The sequence below is a fragment of the Pistacia vera genome, unplaced genomic scaffold (genome assembly GCF_008641045.1).
Source record: "Pistacia vera cultivar Batoury unplaced genomic scaffold, PisVer_v2 Contig1034, whole genome shotgun sequence".
NCBI lineage: Eukaryota > Viridiplantae > Streptophyta > Magnoliopsida > Sapindales > Anacardiaceae > Pistacia > Pistacia vera.
Genome location: NW_022195066.1, coordinates 155119 through 161260, shown reverse-complemented (window position 1 = coordinate 161260; position 6142 = coordinate 155119). Strand labels below are relative to the sequence as shown.

The window sequence follows — 6142 nt, the reverse complement described above, 5'->3', positions numbered from 1 at the left end:
TGTGAGAAATCAAGTGTGTTTATTACTTATGGAATTATAACATGAATAAGAATTAATTTAATTTAAGCCAATTCATATAAATTCTCCGAAGCAGTTATCTATGTATTTGTTTATTTCTTAACAATTAAGCTCACGTACATACAGCGGACTCAGGATTTCAATCTTGACGGGCTCATACTTTAGTCAGGGCTACCAACTAGCAAGGGATAAAGGGAGGCAGCTGGCCCCCCTTGATTTTTTTTTTTTTTTTATTAAATTTAAATTCAAATGGGTTTTTCTCCTTTATTTTTTCTTTCTAGTGGTTCATTTTCTAATTTTGTTAGATTTTAATTTTTTTTTTAGAATAATTTTATTGATAAATTTTGAATATGTGAATTTTAGAATTTTACTATCATGGGCTTGCTTTAACTTTGCCCTTTTTTTGTGTTTTGGTTGTTTTTTTTTGGGGGGGGGGGGGGGGGGGGGGGGGGGATGGGGGAGGGGGGGGGAGAGCGCTCGGTGGTTTGGGGGTTGGGGGTGGGGTGGGGAAGAATCAATAAAATAGTGTTATTCATTGTAAACCATAGAATATACTGAGTTACTTTCATAACGTAATCAAGAAACGTTTGAGGCTCGTATGAGTTTTAGGGATGGCAATATGTGGGTATCCAACTCTCCAAGTTCAATAATTTCTGATAGGACTTTGAGTAAGGAAGAAAGCAGCAGAAAGCTTCCTGCAAGAGTGAGACGTTCACCTTGGTGGTCAAAGGATTATGTGGTGTGATTCTTAATAGTTTTATGAAGCAATTGCTTATTAGTTAGTTTTACGTTACTCTGGTTTTTCAGACTTTAAGTATTTGTGGTGTAAGGGTCTTCTGGTAATTGATTGTTGGACCAACAATATTTAAGTTTGATAATCATGAAATAAAGATCATCAGAGTTTTAACCTAAATTCCCCTCTTCTTTTCTCCCTATAATCTGGAGGCTCTGTTCCCTCATATAGAACATGTCTATATTCTATCATATCTTCATTGAAAACCATTAGTAAAACTCTTAATCATTGTAGACAATTAGGGAACCAAGGGAACTTGAAGCCTCCATGCCAAATCCAATATTACGTTCTAATCATTCAATTATCTGTGAATCACAATAAGCTAGGGTGATAGTTAACTCAATATATAAACTGAGGTTTTTCATAAATACTTTTATAAAACTTTTTCTGAAAACATATACTTTTCACAAAGCTTCTTTAACTTAACACTTAGCTTAGTGGACTTTCCATAACAAAGAGGAAACTGAACATAGCATAATCAGAATATATAAACAAAAATTTGACTACGCCCTGATCAGAACATATTAACGAAAATCCAATCCATACACAAAAATCAGCTTCATATATAGGCAAAGCCACAAGCATCATCGATCAAACATATTTAATATACAAAAAAATTCACATGAAAATGCTTTATATAACTACATTCATATGCTTACTATGATTCGTTTAAAACAACTATCTACTTTACTTACCTTGAATCAATCTTGTCACAATATGATGATAATCAAAAGTTTGCTCTACCTCCAAATAATAATTCTTCCATAAATTTTTCTATTTATATCTTATATGTTTCCATGGATTAGTATATTATACGTATATATAAGTATGTAATCCAACTTAACTGTCATTTAATTAATAAAGTATAACTTATGTAATAATAAAGCTCATTTATCTTCTCCTTAATAAATTTTACATATTAGTGTTAAACCATATAGATGTAGCAACTTTTGTTTTCCTATTAATTTCATCTTAATGCTTACTATCTAATTTAACAAAGAACAATTAATAGAAGAGTAACGACTATTTCCCACTTAAGTTTTGCCTTAATGACACTTTCCCACCCAAAAAGTTTCAAAATGCCAAATTGCCACTCACTGAGGAGTTCCGTTAGTAATTTTCCTAATATAAAAGGGTATAATGGTCAATCGACTGATAAAAGTAAGGGCATTATTATCAATTAATATTTTAATAAAAAAATTAAAATTTGAAATTGAAGTGCAAGGTTGGGGCATTGACAGGTGTCCATGAGAGTTTGACATTTGACAGAAAAGGAAAAACGCAAAAGTCATTTGACGTTTGTGTGTTCTGGAAGTGGCGACTGTTGGGTTTTTTGTTGACGTCTTTGATTGCCTTCTGGTGACTATTTACAGCGATCGGTGAGTGTTAACGACGAGGTAGATTGGTAGTGGAGTAGCGGTTGGCGAGTTTAGCATTTTGCGTTCTTGTACATTGTTAACGGTAGGAGTTAAGGGTTGTTGACAACGACTTTTTCCGGCGAACGAAGAGGTTTTTTGCAAGTTCTAATGACAAGTTGGTCTTCTAAGTTGCGACTTTTGAAGTCCGTAATCATTGAGGCTATCAACGATAAGGTTTAAGTGTTCGAGTGTTTGAACTTTTGGAGGTAATCATGTTTGTTTATACTTTTTTTGTTTTCATTTACTGTAGGTTGTGTTGGAAAGAAAAGTGTCGTTTTGTTGTTTTGTTTACGATTTGGTTAATGGTAGGAAGTATGTTTATTGTTGATAATCCGTAGATTATACTGTTTTTCTTGTTTATTTGGTTAGATTTTTGGATACTTTCACTTGAATTTAAGCCTGAATTGCCACTTAATTCATTCATTTCACATTTCAGGTCTAAAGCACATTTCCAAATCGAAACAAAGCAAAAACAAGGTCAATCAATTCAAATTCGAGAGTCTTCAAAGTCAGGAATGTCAGAGGTTGATTGGAAGTACCCTTGGAGCTCAAATGAACCAGAAGAAAAGAGAAAATCGAAGATTCAAGTGTTGGAGCATGCAAGGGCATTTTTGTAAATTCAATTTAATGAACATAGAATTTCACCCTAGCGAAAAGAATTTTCACCACGGCATGAGACTCACAGGCCCAATGTGTATTTTTGTGCTTCGTCGCGGCGAACTCTGGAGATTTTTGTTTTGTTAAAAGGTGCATTTTCCCATTTTTGTCTTAAGTCCTAGGGTTTTGGCCGACTATTCAAGAGAGATTTAGCTCATTTTTTGAGAGGTCGAGATTGTTAGGAAAGAAAAAGGGGAGATTGGAGTTTTGACGAATTTGGGTCTTCAATTTAGGGAAGATTTCGTTCCTCTTTCAATTACTAGCATGTTGAACTCTTTATTTACAGTTATTGTCATGTTTTCCTTTACTTTGAGTATGAACTAACTCAATTTTGGGTTAGGGTTTTGATGTAACTCAGATTACAATGGTTTAGTCTTTAAATTGATGTTTTTTTTTTGAGTTATATTGCTTGGATTATGTGTTTATTCTTGTTCTTAATGCAATTGGATATTGAGTTTTTGGTTCAATTGAATGTTGAGCATGATGAGACTGAGAAGTGATTCATGTGTTCGCCTTTTAGAGTAAACACCGTAGATTGAGTGAACGCTAGAGATAGGTTCGGAGATATATGAAATCGCTTTAGGATTCCACTTAGCTTAATGGACTTTGAAATGTTAATCTTCATTTTGTTGGGTGCGGAAGGTTAATAGGAATAAGTAGGAGAATATAGCCTGAGAAGGTATATTTTACAGATTAGGGTGTCCGATTTATAATCCTGGCATGTGAATTTGAAAGCAACATAAATTGTAGATTAAATCAGAGTATCCTAGTGAAGTCGAAATCCTAACCTCTTTTGCCTTGAATTGATATTGTCTTAATTAGTTAAATTTTAATTTAAGTTGTTTACTTTTGTGTTTAATTTCTGCTTTATTTTTCTCCCGCAAATCCAAACAATCTTCGTGTTCTTCAATTAGTTACAAAACTAGGAAAATTAGTACCTAACACTCAATCCTCGTGGGAACGATACTCTATTCATCGTCTTATTACCTTTTGCGACTAGTGCACTTGCTACGTATGCATGTTGTCGAATCACACGCATCAAGTTTTTGGCGCCGTTGCCGGGGATTGATTTTGTGTTAATATTGAAGTTTTCTATTTTTTGCTAAATTGGAGTTTGATTTTAGTTTCAAATTATTTCTAGCTTAATTTTTCTTTTTTATTTGCTTGTGGTCTCACGCTCTTTTTCTTTCCTGTGTAGTTTATGCGAAAAGCAAGAAATCATCCAATGGTTCCTATTGATCCAGACATTGAAAGAATTGTGAGAAGACTTATCAAAGAAAGAAGAGAACGAGAGGCGATAATCATTGAGATGGCTGAAAACAAAACTTTGTTGGAATTCTCAATGCCCATAGTTGACGGTAGTGGTCCAAGTATCACTAGGCCACCGGTATAAGCTAACAATTTTGAGATAAAGCTGGCAATCATCCAAATGATCCAACAATCGATACAGTTTGGGGGAGATACAAATGAAGATCCAAACTCACACATTGCTAACTTCTTAGAGATATGCAACACATTTAAAGCAAATAGAGTGTCAAATAATGCCATAAGGTTGAGATTATTTCCATTTTCACTAAGAGATAAAGCAAAGGGATGGTTATTGACACTATCAGCAAGAACAATCACCCCTTGGAATGAATCGGCGCAAAGGTTCTTAACTAAATATTTCCCACCAGCGAAATCAGCAAAAATGAGAAACGACATCACATCATTTCTACAAGATGAGAACGAGTCACTTTATAAAGCATGGGAAAGATATAAGGAACTAATGAGGAAGTGTCCACACCATGATTTGCCTGTTTGGATGCAAGTCCAAACCTTTTATAATGGGTTGCTTTCTAATGTGCAAACAATGGTGGATGCAGCATCTGGAAGAGTATTGCAAAACAAGACACCTGAAAAAGCTTATGAGTTACTTGAAGTCCTGGCAAGTAACAACTATCAAAGACCTAATGAGAGAATTCATCTAGGGAAGTCTATGGGTATTCATGAAGTTGACACTTATACGACCATTTCGGCCCAACTAGCAGCACTTCAAAAACAATTAGGATGTATGCAGGTTAATTCTATTCAAACAACTCAAGTAACATGTGATTTTTGTGCAAGTAACCATGCGAGCAATGACTATCAAGTAGGGATTACCTTTGCTTCATCTTCCTCATCTTCAAAACAAGTTAACTATTTGGCTGAAAATTAGAGACAACAGAACAATCTTTTCTTCAACATGTACAATTTTGGTTGAAGAAATCATCCAAACTTGTCTTGGGGTAATCAAAACAATCAATTGAATCAAAGGACAGTGCCAAACCATCAATCAGGGGTGAACCATCATTCATGCGATCAAAGAATTTTGAAATTGGAAGATATGTTCGAGAAGTTTATGCAAGAGACCAGAAGTTTTATGAGTGAGACAAGGGCAAATTTCAAAACCAAGGGGCATCTATCCGAAACTTGGAGGTACAAATGGGTTAAATAGCCGAAAAGTTGAATGAGAGACCTCAAGGTTCTTTACCAAGTAACACAATGACAAATCCACGTAAACAAGCAAATGCCATAACTTTAAGAAGTAGAACAGTCTTAGAAGAGGTTGAATAAAAAGGGAAAGATGAGAACCCACCAAAAGAAGAGGAAGAATTCAAGGAAGAGACCATTGTTGAGGAGAAGTCAACAAGTCCCAGAATAAAAGAACTAAAGAGGGAAAAGATACCAAAGCAAAAGAAGGAAAAATTGTCATTTCCTGAAATACCACCGGAGTTGGCACATCATACTCCTCTAGTTCCCTTCCCTTAAAGGCTTAGAAAAAAAAAATCAGGATAAGTAGTTCATGTAATTCCTTGATGTATTTAAAAAACTGCACATTAACATTCGTTTTGTAGATGCCTTGCAATAGATGTTGAGCTACGCTAAGTTCCTCAAGGAAATTATGTCAAACAAAAGAAAGTTGGAAGAGGAAGAAATAGTGATGCTTACAGAGGAGTGCAATGCCATTATGCAGAAAAAGCTACCACCAAAACTCAAAGATTCGGGGAGTTTCACTATCCCTTGTGTCATAGGAGATATTACATTTGATAGAGTTTTATACGATCTGGGTGTTAGTATTAACCTAATGTCTTTTTCTGTTTTCAGGAAACCAGGGATTGGTGAAGTGAAGCTTACAACCGTATCATTGCAGCTAGTAGATCTATCCATCAAGCATCCACGGGGGATTATTAAAGATGTACTGGTTAAAGTGGATACGTTTATCCTTCCTACTGAC

At 34.9% G+C, this 6142-nt stretch overlaps 1 non-coding gene across 1 annotated transcript; it reads right to left on the bottom strand.

The window, feature by feature from the left end:
* Positions 1-4573: 4573 nt before the first annotated feature.
* Positions 4574-4680, bottom strand: LOC116124326. Its single transcript, XR_004127201.1, has one exon. It is a non-coding gene; the product is annotated as a small nucleolar RNA R71 (small nucleolar RNA).
* Positions 4681-6142: the final 1462 nt, after the last annotated feature.